This window comes from Heliangelus exortis, chromosome 9 (assembly GCF_036169615.1).
Source record: "Heliangelus exortis chromosome 9, bHelExo1.hap1, whole genome shotgun sequence".
NCBI classification, from domain to species: domain Eukaryota; kingdom Metazoa; phylum Chordata; class Aves; order Apodiformes; family Trochilidae; genus Heliangelus; species Heliangelus exortis.
This window is the reverse complement of record NC_092430.1, coordinates 12870689-12888044: the sequence shown is the minus strand read 5'-3', so window position 1 is coordinate 12888044 and position 17356 is coordinate 12870689.

Genomic DNA, 17356 nt, shown 5'->3' with positions numbered 1-17356 from the left:
GTAGATTCTCTTGTGTAAGACCTACAGGACATTTATAATGACCTCCAAATCTTCCTCTTAGTTGGCATCCTACATCTCTCCATGAAGAAATCACAGTGCTAGAGGAAAGGATGTTTTCATACCTTAGCTCTTGCTTTCCTTCCTTATGAAGGTCACTCTTTCGATTTTCCACGCTCAGGTTTTGAGATCCCCTGAAACACCCAAGATCTTAGCAGCACCCTGGGCATGCTTTGGGCCAAGCAGAAATCTGTTTTGCCTGCTGCAGTGCCTCTGTTCACAGAAAAACAGAAAGCATAGAGAAACAGAAAGTTTCCCCAGGAACACTGATAGAAACTTTAAGAATTGCTCAGTGTTAGGGAAGGAGTTTTACTTTTTTCTGAGATATTTTTTGACTCCACCACAATGCTGCTTAGTTTGTAGTTCTTACATTTTTCTTCAGAAGATTTGAAGAGAAGCAAAAAGATTCTGAAGTTTTTAATTGTTGAGCACATCAAGTTCTTGGGCAGTGTCACACTTGTCTGTGCAGCAAATCTGACTCTTTCTCTGGAGGGCAAGAAAGCATCACAGGTTATGTAATAAGCAACCAGAGGACTGATCTAGAAATAAGAATATTTTTGTTTTCTGGAGACCCGTGTCACCAGTTACACTGACTGGGTGATAACAGGATGCTGTGGAGGAGTGGGTGCAATATTTAGGCTTGCTCAAAGGACACCTGCTTCATCTGTGCTTTGCTACAAGGAGCCTTTTATGTGTGACAGAGGCAAAGACCAAACTGTAGCAGGCCAAGCCATCGGTACAGGAAGACCATGAAACCACATGAGTTTCTTTTATGGAATAATTTCTTCCCCTTGAAGGAAAGGTTGGGTGTTAACAGCTTCTGTTACTGTTTCATAGGCAGCTGAAAGGTGATTTCCAACCATCCTAGATAAAGGCAGAGATATTGAAGGTAATTTAATACAAATGTGGTGGTGTATATTTGTGCCACTGTATGGGAACAAATAGGATATTTATATTCACTGTAATATAAATGTTTCCTAATATATATAAGGAATACACATAAAGAGAAACTGAGACTTTCTCTGGGAGGGGAGTAACATCCAAAAAGACAGGAACAATGAAATGGTCTACTAGTAAGAACTTTCAAGTTGATACAAATTATCATGAATATTTTTGTGACTACACATGTGCATTAGATGGAAATAATGTCTGGTTAAAGGATTTAATTTCTACCTATCTGCACAATTTTCCTGGTTTGGGATCTCTGCCAATAATAATACTCCATGGTTGCATTTGAGTTGGCTTTGACCAAGACTGGTGAAAGGTCTGCTGGTTTCAACCACAGTTACATGACATGTAAGTGGTGCCCTTTGCCTGGCTTCTTATCTAGGAAAACAGTTGATGCAAATCAGATTGATGCAAAGGGTTTCTCTGAGTTTATACTGAGGCACTGAAGCCTGAACTTCTTTTGCAGGACTATGATGCTATGGCTGTACTGCTTTGAATTTATGAAATATATGAATAAGAATCTCTCTGGTATTTGGTAATCTCCTGTGCCTGTAGTTCAGTCTTAACACAAGTTACATGTGCTAAGATACTTGTAAAAATCTTCAGGATTTAGTTAGAAATAAATCTGAGATGCTTCTTTGAAGCTGTACACCAACAAAATAAACCCAGGTCTTATAATTCTGAGCCTATAAACTCTTTGTGGTAAGTTTTAGAGTTAATCTTCTAAATTCAATGGGAATTTTGCTGGTGACTTAAATCATGCATAGTACTATAATATAAAAATTTTGCTCCTATTTTTTGAGATGATGTCATTAATGTATCTCTGTTGAGGGACAGTGAATAATTTAAAGGTCTCCTAGAAGAGAGAATAAACAAAGCCAAATCCTTGGTGCACTCACCCTTAACAAGGTGCAATAGAAGAAAAATTCAATGAAACATTCTGCTTAAAGGACTCTTCAAAGATTTCTTTACCCAACACTAAGACAGGGAGGGGAGACAAAAAAGCCCATGGCCAGTATGGTCAGGCATCTGAAGATTAGGAGATAATGGCATCATATTTGTCTGTGCATTTTAATTCAGTGGGTGAGGACACAAATGATATGCTGCTGGGTAATTTTGCATGAAGGAGGACAGCTGTCTCATCTGGACCCTGGGATGGAGGGCATCAGGTGCAGTGCTGCTCTGGGGTTCCTCCTGTGCTGTTCAGGGCACATGCATCTTGCACCCCATTCAAAAGCATCTCGGAGGACACAGATTGTTGCTTATCGGTCTTGTAAGGAGAACTGTTAAGCAGTTTTAGTGGCATATGCTAGCTCAAATTATTTTCTGTTTAAGAAGAAACAATTATCTTACGTCAAAAGCAGTGTATCGGAACCAGAGGAAAAATCTGAAATTAAACCAGTAGAATACATGTGCAATGCCAAAGGATGAGCATACATCTTCATTTGCCTCTTTTTCATTTAATTAACCTTTTGGAAATGCTCTTTTGTTGCACCTTTAACACACATTTACATGGATGTGTAAACAAGAACAGTCTCCTAAACAAGAGCGATCATTAAAAGTGAACAGTGTGCAGCTCTGGTGCTGCTTCAAATCAGGAAAGCTACCTTGCCTCAGGTGAGGGTGTGAGTACTGCAAACCCCTTCCAAATCATCATTAACATACTCTAAACTTATCCAAAACCATATCCCCTACAAGCTCCTTGGGTCAGGGCCTTGAGGTGTGCCACTCCACGTGAGCACTTCAGGAGATGTGGTCCCCTAGCTGGAGATCAAACAATGTTTTCTCCACACAGAGAATTAAACCAATACATGAGAGTGCCTTTATCAAACTGTGTTTGATAATGAAGGCTTCAAAAATCAAGGTGGGTCAAAATGTCAGTCTTTCTTTTGGTCTGTTTAGATTCTGTATTGCCATACAAATTATAGAGGGAAAAGCTCAGAATGCGAGACGTCTGTTATTTCCCTTGGGAACTGTTTCATTATTGGCAAGAACTTATCTTCTGTATAGTTCCTCTCCCCCTCCTCCCGATTTCTTGTAATTTTTCCAAGTGGTGTAATATGAAACAGATCTTGTCTCTTTTTCCCCCTCTGTCTTAATTCCCTTCCCGTACACTAATATCAACAGAAATGTGGGTGCTTCTTGAAAGTAGTATCTCTGATATTGATTTTCTATTAATTAATAGGAAAAAAACCATACAACTCTTCCAAACATTCTGTCACTAAGTTTTACGATGCTTTGGGTGAGTGTGCAATAAAAATTATAACATGCCTGTTGCTTTTTAAAAGTGACTTATGGAAAAACTGGTGTCCATTATGCAAAAACTGGTGTCCATTATCACAAGGTACTGGATAGACCATGAAGCTGCTCTGCAGAATATAAAAAGGCATGTAAACAATCAGAAGAGGGAATTTGGAAATGAAGGGAAGTGAGCAAAGAATACCAGCTGATGAATAAAACATTTCCCAAAGTTCAGAAAAGTCAGCTGCTCTATGTTGAAGTGGTTGCCAGGCAACTCATCTTTTTAAAACAAGTACTTCTGTGGCAGATAACTCATAAAGACATTGAAATAGCAAAACTAACTGCTCTTGAACAATTTCTTCGATACATTAGGTACAAACAGGCTTTCATTCATCACCAGGCGTGCATATCTTCTTGATATAACTTTTTTCCTTGAATAAGTGCATGTGTTTTGTCCAAAGTACTGAAATTTTAACTCCTTCTTTTCATCTCACTCCCCCTGAGGGAACAGCTAGCAATCTCTGCCTGAAGTCTGGGCACTCCTAGAAGTCTAGTTTGGATGAAACAGGGGAGCTCATTCTCTCTGCTGAGAAACGTGCACTCTTGTTTGGTGGGATTAGAGCACTTGGTGTAAAAGGGAGCTTGGTTGCAGTCTACCACATATTTTTCATGAGACAGACTGAAGTTGCAGACAGAGAGGGAGAGGCTCTAATAGTGGATTGTCAAAAAACCTCCACGAAAAAAGCAGGCAGGACCTGGTGATTCTTGCTGTGGAGAGGAGGATAAAGCAGTAACTGGAAGGGAAAACTGATCATATGGAATAATTTATTTGACTTTTTTTCCTTGCCAGTTTTTAACTGAACAAAGTTGTGTTGGTTTTTTTTTTTTTTTTTTTTTTTTTTTTTTTTTTTTTTTTTTTTTAAAAAAAACTATTGTGTGCATTATTCATGATTACTCAATAAGCACTTTAGTGAAATGCTGAGCAAAAAGGATGTTTGCAAGTTGATCATAATGCCTGGATTTTTCAGCACTTTGCTACTTGCTATTTATCATTTGTAAATGGTGTATGGATCACGCTACATAGCAAGGCAGTCTTCCTGATCCTAGATTGGATAACTGGAAGTTTTACAGATAGGAAAAGGAAAACTGAAAGTTTCCAAGGGCTTTCACAAGATTATTGTTTTCTGTTGAATGCAACAACAACAAATCCTTGCCGAAGTAGAAAACAAATAATAAACCAGCTCTTGACTAAGTTTAAAGCTAAGCTGTAGCCTTTCAAAACCTGTTTGGCAGTGCTTAAAAATTCTTTCTGGAGTGTCAGCTCAGCCCTGCCACTCACTAAATGCCTGGGGTAACCCACCCCTCTAACAGAACAAGTACAGAGTTGTGGCTCTTTTCCTGGCTATTTGATTACTGCCAGTAATGCTGCGAACAGGAAAAGAAAAGCCTTCAGCCTTTGAATTTGCCATTGTACTCCTGAGTTGTCTTCTAGTTCTCACCATTTTCCTCCAGCCACATTCAGTAAAACAACAAAAAAAAATTCAACCAAATGCATAAGCAAAGTAAAATTTTTGTAGAAGCTAGAAGTGTGCCAAACAAAATAATTCTTTTACAGATACAAATTAATGCTGTGTAGAAGCTCTGTGCTGGTTGCCCACAGCCAGTCTGTGAAAGTGCTGCTGTGGGACGCAGGCTGATGTTAGGAGCCCACCTTTCACACTCTGCATGCCCAGCACCCGTGCCAGCCTCAGGGGGCACCTATGGCACCACCAGCAGCCCTGCAGCAGCAGGTCAGCCCCTGGCTTTCTGTCAGAACATATATATCTTTATCCTACCTTGTTTACAGAATAATTTCTCCAAATACATTTGGAGAAAGAGATCAGCTTGAAAGTTGGATAATTGTATAATATAGTTTATTTTTCATGATGATTTTAAAAAATGCGTAGTGATGTCAAAGGTCTGTTGGCCTCAGCCAGTCACACCATCCCCACTGAGTTAAGAAGGCACAGATAAATTCAAATTCCACTGAGATGATGTTTTAAATAAGTGTTTCTTCTTGGATTTTGTTTACTTTTTACTGGACTCTCTGAACTTTATTTCCACTTCTGTGGTCAAAATATCCTGGGCTCAGAAGTCACACAAGGTGAGAGCTGTGACACTGACACTTACATCTGTCTGATTCCTGTCTGTAGTGCCACAGAGAATGCCCTGTTGCTGCTCTGAAGGCTACAGCTCTTTCTCCAAGAACAAGAGCTTTGCAGCCACCCGAAGTGTCCCCAAGCTTTGCTTGTCCCTCCAGCTGCTCATCTTGCCCTCTTCTCACCCCAGTGCTGTGGTCCAGAGAGGTGAACCACCTGGCCTGCCCTGGCACAGCTGGATTCCTGTGCATGGGGACAGGGAAGGGGATGTCCTACAAAACACGTGCCATGGGGTATGCTGCCCACAGCCCCCATCAGCTGGGCAAACCATGGGGTAGGATGCTGTAACAACATCCCTGTAATAAAGAGGAAGTGTACCATTCCCTTCCCTCTGCCTGTAGAAATAAATGTGCCTGTGTAGCTGGTCTGCATAATTACTTAGATGGTCGAGACATGTCCTTTTGTTTGTTGTAAATATGTTGCAAGGCTTCAGAAACACAAAGAGTTAATGCCTCTATTTAGGTATTTAAAATATACAATATCTGAAACTTTGGAGTAGGAGGTGGTGTTGCAGGAGCTGCAGCCTGTTGTTCAGTTCCTGGGGTCAGACCAGCAGCAGTTGTAAAAATCAATAAGGCTTACAAAGATGAAATAAACTTTAAAAAAAACAAACACTGACAGAGGATATTGCACAAAGCTACTCTTGATGAGGCTGCATCTGCTCAGAACAAAGGCAGGGGAAGCTTTATCATTTACTCTGACAGCCTTGGGCCAGAATCAGGGACTTGCAGGGGTCTTGAGGCAGTCTTCCCAAGTCCCATTTCCTGATGAGCCCAAAAGGTGTCTGAGTACCACAGTGCTGGAGCACCCGGGGCAGGGGTTCTGACCGTCGCTTCTTCCTGTGCCTCACTGATGGTTTTCATGTAGCAGAGGCCAGGTTGCGGTCCTGCCTCTTCCCCACAGCCCCCCCTTTTTTTTTCCCAGGACCTTTCGGAGTATGAAACTAAACATAAAACCTTGCTGGTCTGGCAAGTAAAAGACAAAACAAAACAACTTCGCAAAATGTGCAGGTTTTAGAGGTTTTAATATCACAGGCCGGAGAGATCCTAATATATTTTAGTGGGATAAACTTTTAATATACATAGAAAACATTCTAAATGGTATTCCAAATGCTGGGAATAACCCAAGGCCTGTGATATTCTTGTTTAAGTCTTCCCTTCTTTCTTATTCCTCTGTCTGTCTGAAAGCATATTATATTTAACTGTAAAGATACATGTAATCATGAATCCAGTTTAAGGTCCAAATTAACTATTCACTAGAAAGTGAGTCAGAACCAGCATATCAGGAAAAAATTTTGGCCCTACTTCATGTGGTGTACTTAAATATAATTTCTGCTTAAAAACTGTGTTTGTATCTTTTCTTGGAGAATAAATGACTTTGTACTAGTCTGCTGACTTTTAAGGTTTTATTTCATGTATTTAAAATGGTCAGTGGAGTGCACTTGCTAAGCCCAAGCATTCAAGACTATGTCAAGCCCCTGAACCAAGATGAGCATAATGAATAAGAGTCTGAGAAAATAATTTTCAGTCTTTTTTTATGTGCTGTCTCCTTTCATCTGCTTTACTGTTCATGCTTGCTAGATTTTCTCTGCAGTCAGGAGGTTTAGAAATTGAAAAATGGATTTTTTGCATAAGCATGTGATTCCAGGAGAGCACTTTTAGGAAAAATGACCAAATGTCATAGACAGTTGACAAGCATGTCAAGACTGACAGACACAAGACTCTGCTGTCAGTGTCTGGGTATGGACTTCCAGTTTTGGTCGAAGATACAAACATAAATACACTGTTTTGTATTATGGAGTATTTAGAATAATGGAATTAATTTCTTAACTCATTCCATCACAGAAATATTATACTCAACTTATACTTTGGAAGTGTCTTCAAACCATTTGCTGTCATACTGTTTGCAACACTCTTTTTATGGCCTCTAATTTACAGCAAAGTCATTTAAAATATATACCTTGATTAGATCTACATTAGTCTTATATTTTTTGTGTCAAATTACGTTAAAATGGAAATAATGATTAATTTTGCTATAGGAAATTTCATCAAGTTATAATAATTTCAGTCTTATCTCCTTGAGCTGCATGTTTCTCCTATTGCTTTAAAACTAATTTAGGCCACATTATATACAAAATTAAATCTTATTTTTATGGCTACACCCTTGGGGTTCAATGAAAAGGCTTTATGAGCTAGAAATTAAAAGTACTGGTTGAAAATACTATTACATTATACAGGCTATTATTAAGGCAATTTACAAAGTTGGTATTAAAACTATGCACATTTTTCATTGTTAGCACCCATATATTCAGCAAGCCCATGGGACCACTTGGTATATAATCTGGCAAATAAAATCAACTGAAAGGTAAATAGTAAGTCCACAGATTTCTTGACAGGGAAAATTGCACTATTATACTTGTAAAGCTGATTTAGCCCAAGATTGTTATGAATTTAGGAGGTACATACATTTGTTAATATAACAATATTTGTTAAAATAAATTTGAAAACCTATATTCTATACATATTAGAGGACACACAGAAATATGATTGTTTTCTTATAAAGAAAACAAATATTTTAAATACCATGCAATCACATTTGACATAAGTCTCAGTCTGCATCTTAAATGTGTGGTTTTCCTTCAGTTGACTTTTGGCTCCACTGTTTGTATTTCTACAATTTGGGGGCTTGATAATTGTTTGTTTCCACTTGGGCCCCATGTAATGTAATGAGTGGTTCAATACTTTCATATTTTTGAAACTGAGGTAAACAAATGTTACAATATAATTTATGAAAAGTGTAAGAAAAGAAATGTTTTAATTTCAGGGATGCTTAAGGAACAGAGACCACTAAGAAGCAGGGAAGAATATAAAACATTTGCCTTAAATGACAAGACTAAGCAAAGGTCAATTGAGCATGGGGTTAACCTTTACTGTTACAGACTTACATGTTCCACATTAGAGCATCCTAGCTCTTATATCAAGATGGAACATGCTTGACTGTGCTTAAAACAGAATGGAAGAGGGTACTTTTTCCTCTCTCAAAGTGAAAACCATTGCAACAGCAGAAATGCTTTGGCAAGAAAGATGCCACCAGGACAGCCTGGTTGCAATGAGAGCATTGCTGCTGCATTTCTGCTGGCTCAAACCCCTACATTAGGCACCTGAATTAAATACAGCATCCTCTAAATACAGATAATCACAAGAAAATTTTCTGTATAGTTTTTTATTTATTTAAATGGTGGAATTATGTTTTAAAGATTTAAGATGAAGAAAACACTTTAGGGAAGGTAATAGAACTTAAAGGTCACAGTATTGTTTTGGAAACCCTTACATACGTGCTACTTTCTCCGTGTTCAATTCATTTGAACAGGGCTCCTTGTTTAAAGAGTGTTACCTAAACACTGATCTCAGGACATGGTATAAAAGATGACATCATAACTGCTGTAGAAATAAAAAGGTATGGACTTGATCAGATTTCTTACTTAACAACACTTGCCCAGCAAGACTGATGGAACTTCATGAGGACGGATGCATGGACTGTGTATTGTTTTGAATCATAGAGCTACTTAATTTTTCTCTTATCAAATTGTGTCTTTGATACACTTATACTGGATCTTACTTTAATTGCTTTCCCAATGATTTTAGCAAAAATATCTTGGGTTTTTAAATCTTGCAGATATACAAAATATTTTGTGTGAACTAAAACTTTATATGGGATTGGTTTAGATTTTGATTTTGGTGTTTTTTAGATAAAAGTTCCTACATCCTGCCTCCCCCCACCTTAAGTGGTTGGGGTTCTTTTTTGTTTGGTTTTTTTTTTTTTTTTTTTTTTTTTAAAGGAAGCTATTGGATATTCGATCTCTGTTCAGTGAACATGTACTCTACAAATATGAAGCATCACGATAGTAAAAAAAGTTACCAACATAACTGTGCCTAATTAATTACAGGTTGAATTTGTATTCACAATAGTGAACATAGGGTTCATAGAATTTTTTAGAGGAGTCAAAATTTTCAGTTTGGAAAAACTAGGGGCAAAAAATTCTGCAGTCCGTACCAAGAGCTGCTTCCTCAAATCTTTCAAAATTGAATTGAACTGCAAAAGGCGAAGATTTTCCTGTGTGAAAGAATGGTAAAAATACAGAAAAAATCTCAAACTCATATTCTGCAGTATTAGTGGCAATGTTCTTGTTTAAATGTTCTTTGCTGTTTTAAATTAGGATTAATTTCAAAGATTGTTTTTGTCAGTACTTTTTATTGCCATACTATACTACATTTGACATATATAAAGATCAAATTATGAGATGCTAAGCCAAGATATGTAACCTTTCTCCTTTTTCAAAGTCTCGATTTTAAAATTCTGAATTATGCTGAGCTGATTTGTAACTGTCAAAGCTTGTCTGACACTCACCTATTTTGAATTGATGGGGATCCTGTTACATCGATCCATTTCCTGGGCTGCAGGCATGTATTTTTGAAATCTAATTGCAATGAGCTCTTTACTGCAAGAAACAACACCTATTTATTGCTGATACTTTACCAGGCAGATATAAAGAACAGAACCTTAAGTGCCCATACACAGAAGCAAGAACTGTTTAATTTTCTCCTATGTTTTATAATGGTTTTGCTTATACACGTGATATAAATCTATTACTGCAATAAAAGTGCTCCTTTGCCATTAAAAACCTCTAATCAATAATGCATTTGATAATTATTACTTTTGCAGTTATTATTTAATGCAAGCAAAAAATGAACGTGGTTTTCAAACATAGCCCATTAGAATTTCCTAAGTCCTTGTTATTTATGTTTCTGTTTGCTGAAGGTCAGATTATTTTTTATTCAGTTTAATAATTCACGAGGTGTACTAAATGTTTACTTCATATCTGAATGACAACCAGTCTTGTCTTAATTAAATATTTCTCCTGACATTGTTTTAACATATCAGTTAATTGAAATCACTTAGTAAAATGTTAAGAAAATCAAATTTGTAGTCAGTCTCTACTATGAATATCCACTTGTCTAGTTTCTTCCCACCTGCTGTCATGTGTTAATTTTTTTAAAGCATCATCTATTTGCAAAAAATGAAAGAAATTGGTATTGTCTTGTGTTGTTTCATCCTTAAAGTGAAACCATTTGCAAGAAAATTATGGGTCCCTAGTGCTGAACTTCTTTGCATATTAATTTTGTTAGCCTTACCTCCTGTGGTCTTTAGTTCTGGAAGGCCTATTAGATAACACACAAGATAAATTTTCCCTTGTATCTTACAGCTAGTCAGGGGAAAAAAAATCTTCTTTTTTTTTTAGAACTTAAAAATTGCAGTATTTGCTATGCATATTTTCCCCCCATTTTATTATAAAGATTAACTTAATGAAGCACAATGATCTATACAATACTGTTCTGTTTGTTTCCAGTTCTTGAGAATTTAATATTTATGCTAATATGTGTCTCAGAAAGTAATCTAAGATACAGATCCTATGCATGTTCTGTCAAATGGTGATGTCAGAGTTGACATTGGTGGAATTTCTCTGTAAGATTTGATCTGAGATGTAGAAGCTAAGAGCAGCTGAGGAGGTGGAACTGGAACAGTTGGACATAAAGGTCGGACACTTTGCATGGTTAGAGAAGCAGATTTATGTGGATGTGGTTTGTGTTCAGTTAGATCAGATAGTTGGAGACACCAGAACTGGTTTCTGTTAAATACGGTATTTGCTTGCAGTATTTGTTTTATTAGATATTGTATTTGGTCAGATTCTCAGAACTACAGAAAGGTGCTTGGTGAGGTTTACAAAAGAGTCCAAGCACACAAGACCCTTGGCTCCCGGTTTCAGGCTGTGGCAGTGAGTATTTTGACAAGTATCTGAGTACCTGCAACTGGAGCTCCCACATTGCTTCAGAAATCTACATCTCAGTGTTCTGAATACAGAGCAGCTGGCTTTCAGCATGGTTCTCTGTGCCTGAGAAAGAAACTTGTGGTTTCTGAAAAGAAGGGGCTGGTGGTGTTCTCTGCCGCTGACAATACCCAAATTACAGGTTAAGTTTCTTCAGCTACTTGAACTTGTTTGCTGTTTACGCCCACGTATTATCAGCTTCTTTGCATAGCAAAAGAAATGTGTGGAAAGCCCTCAGTTCTTGACAGACAACTTGGTTTTGAGTTAGGATTTTCCCCAAAACATCCTCTTCTTTTAGAACAATGGAAATGTCAACATTTCTCAAAACTTTATAGCTGATCAGACCAGTCAGTTTGTTTCAAGCTTTTGAGCTTGTACTTGGAAAACAAAGCGAGACCATCTTTAGGATAAATGACATCATTATTTACTGACATTGCCTATTGTTTAAAATGCCACAACAAGTCACAATCCCAAACAAGCCCATAGTAATTTTTTAGTCTCTAAAATTGTGGTGGGGAAAAAAAAGCATTTTCATAGTTACTGACATGACTGATCTGCAACTTGCTTTTTTGCAATGAAAATCCTTAAGACATCCTAAAGGCATTTTTCTTGTTTGGATTCATTAAAATGGTTGGTTTCATTAAAATGTTTTTTTTTTTAATCACAAACCTCGTGAGGATATTCTGTGCTCCTCAGAACTGGAAAGCCTTTACCTCTGTTCCCCCTGTGCTCATCCACCCCTGGATCAGGCAGACAGGGAGATACTGCAACCCTTATTCTAATCCATACCAAAGCCACAAACAAAACTGGATTGTTTAGGCAATTTCCTTCAACAAAAAAACCCTAATAAAAGTCAAAACTTATCTGTTTTGCTGTGACTTTGTTAGGTTTGAGACAAGTGAATTAGACTGAGGGGTGGTACCTGCAGTGTCAAAATAGAATGGATTTTTCTAATTTAACTATGAGATTATCAGTATTAGCCAATTAAATATGCAAAACATCTTAAGATGTTCCAGACAATGGTCTGAAAGCATGTACTAGGATTTTTCCCCCCCTGTTGGTTATGGGATAAGTAATGAAAATAAATACACAAGCCATTGATAAGTAATCAGAGACAAGATCTACTCTGTTTCCTCAGGCAAATCTTTTGACCTTTCAATATTTCTGTTGTCCTGTTCTTTGCATATTTGATCTGTTCAGACTGTGGCGTGTCTGGAGAAAGACTGGTTATACTGTGCTTTTGGGGCAACCACTTCTGAGATCTCAGTTTCGTGTGAAGCCTCTAGGCATCACCAGGCTGCTGATACAATCACTGATATTTCTAATTCTGCTTTGTTGATAGAAACAGGATCTATCGATACCAAAAAAAGTTTCATCCTATATTCTTTCATGAGAGCACTTGTCTACCGTGTGCAAAGACCTGATCGTTGCAGGGCTCGTTTGCTGTCTTTTCTAATTTCTGATACTGCTTTCACATATGGTTTGTGGGAAGCAAGGAGGAGGGGATGGATTTTACTGCAGATTCTGTTAGAGGAGAAGTGACATCATCAAGAGATGGAAAGGCAAAAGCAATGAGCTTCCCTGCAGGGCAAGAAAGAGTGAAGAGAATGGCATGGTAATATATTTGGGGAAGCAGGATGGAAAGAAGAATGGAACAGAAGGAGAGAGTAATAGAGGCAACAGGAAGAAGAGTAAAGAATGAGCAATGAGACAGTATGATTAGAGTTTTTTTCCACCAGGGAGAAACATTTGCAATGAAAACAATTAAAATCCGTTAGATGCTCCTAATAATGTTTTTTCATGCACGTAATTGTGGCGGCTGCCAAAGGGATGGGGAAGAAGCTGTGGGCAGGATTTTTTGGGGTGCAAGGAAAGAAGTAGGACTTGAGATGTGCAAATGAGTGCCTTGATGTTTTTTATCTTCTGACTGGACAGAAGTCATTGGCATGCAGTGGCAGAAGAGGTGGTCTGGATGGATGCTAGGGCATGGAAAGTATGCAGTGACCTAATACAGACCGGTCCTGTTGAAAGTAACAGTTTTCATCGATGCTGAATGTATGGATACTAATTTATATACAGAGAGGAAAAGCTTTTTCTACAAGTATTCAATAAATAAGAAACCAAAATAGTGCTTTTCACTGACTATTGTAAGCCTGTTACAATTTTTCACAGAAAAATACGCTATCAGGAAATTCTGTGAGGCTTTGTGTCGAATACAGGATCAGGTGAATGCTGGTGTTTAAATCTGATGAAAACTGAATAGAAATTATCTCTAAAGTGCTCTGAGGTATGCTGTAAATGTGGTGTGACAGTGGTCTTGTGAAAAGTCATTACACTGTACTGTGCATATGAGAAGGACCTAATGCCATCTGATTGTGATAGCATCGTGATCAAACCTGACAATACCCAGTGCCTTTCACTGCTTCTTCTCTGATCAGTCTGTGCTGCTGTACTGATGAGCCAGAAAGTGACTTCAGTGCTCTTGCTGATGAAATTGCAATGCCAAATGGTCTTCATGTAAATGTAGCCTTGTAAGACGTTTGTTTAAGTAAGGGCAGGTACAGATGCTGAATATGCCTTCTTGAGTGAAGTGCAGTATCATTGATGTTCCACTTTTGCCAGACTACCAAGGCTGTGCTTAAAGTCTTTGAGTAGTTCTTTTGGTTGAAAAATGAGTCCTGATCTTGAAGAAATTATGTAAATTTCCGTTGTATTCCACTTCTTTGCTTTTCATATGTGGTAGTTTCAGATTTCACGTTAGAGAAGGGAAGCTTTTTAATGTTGTCACAATGTTTTGTTTTCCAGTAATTGATTACTAGGTGTTATTTTCCATTTTATAGAAGTTTGTTACCACTTTACACCTGTCAGTCGTAATTTCTTCAGTGATGATTTTTTCAGGGCATAGATAAAGGAAAAAAAATCCTTCAAAAAATAGATTGTTATCCTTCCCTCCATTTTCAAATGTCTCATTTTAACTATCAAAACCAAATCTTCATCCCTTCAATAGTATCTGTCTGTCACACTGTTTGCTTATCATACAGTCTAGTCTTGAAAATTGTACCAACATTTCCCAAGCTTTTAAATCAGGTGGGGCCAAAATTGTTCCTGTTGACCCACTGTTAAGCCTTGCAAGTTTTCTGTCAAGCTTACTTGGCCATGATTACTATTCTGTGACTTGCTAACTGTTTTCAAGAGATACATTTTAGTTCGTTTGTACGAAGTTTTTGCTGTCTTTATGGATTTGTCTTCCACAGGGTAAAGATAACAAGATACCATTTTTTTTTGTCTTCAACTTGTTTTATAATGGTGAAGCCATTTGAACAACAATTAAGAAGTGCACACCGTGGTCTGAATCTGATCCCAGCCTTTAACTTTTTAAAGCATTGATATTCCTGTATCAGCAAGCTTAAAGGTTTTTTTTTTTTTCCTTATGCTTCCTTTGTAATAGTTTGATAAAAACTTTTTTGTTATCTACAGACATTCTAGCTTTCTGATTTAATCATTTTGCTGATCTTGATTTTCTTCTCTAATTCTTCTCATTTCCTTAGGAAATGTAAATCTGCTGTAGCATCTGTTAGCCATCCTTGTTTATTAATAATTAGGCATGAATGTAATTATAAATTCTTTAATAATTTAACCTTTACCACCTCTGAGAGGCCCCATAACTGATCTCCTGTTTAAACATTTCAGGTATTTGTCTTATGTTATTTTCACATATTCTAAATGTGTTGACCACATTGTTGATTCAAGCAAAATCTCATCCTCAGCTCTTGCCAGGAATTTATCCCTGAAAGTGTTATCTCTTCTAATTGGACATTTGGGAGAGAACAGATTGCTGGAAGCTCTAGCCCTATGGCTCCTTAATTCATAGCTGCCTGGCCCTTGACTAAATTAAAGCTGCGTGGAGCTGCCTGATTTAAGAACTCAGAGTATTAGGAGCAGCAAAGGATGAGCTACGGTGGCGCTATGCACTGCTCTGCTGTTTATACACCCAATTTTGATCAGGCTCCAAACACTAGCATTCGCTTTTCTCTTTGGCTACTTTTGCCAAATTAATGCTACTGAAGGAACTCTGAGCACAGAGGGATCTCCAGCCATTTAGGGGCTATTTTAACTGAATATGTAGTGGAAAATGGGATTAGCAGACCAGAAATCTAGTCCTCTTCAGGAGGTGAACAGATGTGCTCTTCCAGCTTCAGCTGTGCCAGTGGAAGATATTAGTAACCGCAGCCTGTCTCTGGGTGGTTATCAGCATTCCCAAATCCTTTCAATTCTGATGGTCGTGCTGCTTGTACAAGCTTCCTCTAACCTATTTTTTTTTTTCCCCCCAAAATGCACTGGATTAGCAAAGACTTACTGTTTATCTAAACTTAATTTGGCCTCTTCGGACTGAAATAAGTTGAGGAGCGCTCAGGCAGCCTGGTCTGCCAGCAGATCAGTAGGGGCAGCGAAGAGCAATGGGCAGCAATCTGTCTCTCTGTCACAGCCGCTGCAAAATACAGGTCTGGCTAGACCCCAAATTCTGCTAGATACACGTTTTATCTCCTTTCTATCCCCATGGTAATTCCAGTTCCATTTACTCTTCTAATTTCTGCACTTTAGACTATTCTGATTTTGACAGCAGTACTTTGTTTATTTCAAAAGCTTTCCTTCTCCTAATGGCTGTGTAGAGTGATGATCTGGTGAGCAAGAAAAAAGGGGGGGCTGTAACCACACGCTTATACTCTCCCTAGTTGTCTCCATTTAATAAGATTTTATTATTTACTACCTCTAAATTCCTTCATGATAAATGGCCAGAATCTGCCATGTCACACTGTGACATGTATTCTGCACCACAGAAAAAAAAAGTAAATAGTTGCTCAGAAAAATACATCAAAAAAGACTGTGTCTGCCCCATGGTGCTGCTGGCTCGAATGAAAGGAAACACAGATGTACCTGACACATTTTGTTCCAGCATTGTGGATCTTTTCCACAAAGATACCAAAAAAATTGTATTACCTTGCATGGGCTGGAGATCTGGAGATAGTTTTTTCATTTTTGTGCTGTAGACTGCTAATGACAGCAATCACCATTTTGGGTTCAATGTGCTCTATGTGTCTCAAGCAAAATGCTCTCTTCCCCATACTTTTCCCTTTTCTTACAATAATTTAAAATTTAAGCACATTTTTGTTCTTTTGAAGCAGATATTTTTTCAGCTTTGAAATTTCAGAAAAAAAAAAAAAAAAAAGGAAAAGCTATCAGATTTATAAATTGATTCAGAGATTTCAGAAGATATGTAGATGTTGTGTTTTGTAGTTTTTCAGAGAGAAATCTGAAAGAGAATGAAAATACTGTACTAGAAGAGGGAGCCAGATCCAGATGCACATGACAGCCTTAAAAGAGTCAAGGAAATTGAGGGCAGCTGAAGAGAAAGGTGCAGTGGGATTTATTGGCATCAAGACACAGGCTTAGGAATTTTGGCCTGACTACTATTTACTGTGTGTTTAATCACAGAGGCTTTGGAGAGAGCCAAATATGTCTGGATAAAAGCAATGTTTTTTTCTTTTTTAATGGGTGAGAATCTAGGTAAGGGGAGGGAGAGCTGGAAAATCAAATCAGATTCCCTCCCTGGCAGTGTTTGAGGCCGGGATGGATGGGGCTTGGAGCAAGCTGGTCTAGTAAGAAGTGTTCCTGCCCGGGGCAGGGGGTTGGACCTCGAAGGACCCTTCCAACCCACACCATTCTATGATTTTGGAGAGGGGAGTGAAGCAAGGGAACCTGAAACACATTCTTGATCAACATGTGAATTCCAAACACTTGACAGCGACACATCTTTTTCTTTAGGGATCGCTCTGCTCTGTGCGTATGCAGCTGCCCGAAGGGTGCTGTTTTTGGGGGGAGTGACGACTTTAACATCATAAAACCTAAAGCAGACAGAAGCTAATAAATCCATCCTTTCTTTCTGCCTGCTCCGGGGGTAGCGCTTTGTGGAACCGTGCCCGGGGGTGGAGCGGCTGCACCACGGAGGGGTCGGGGGGAGAGGCTCGGA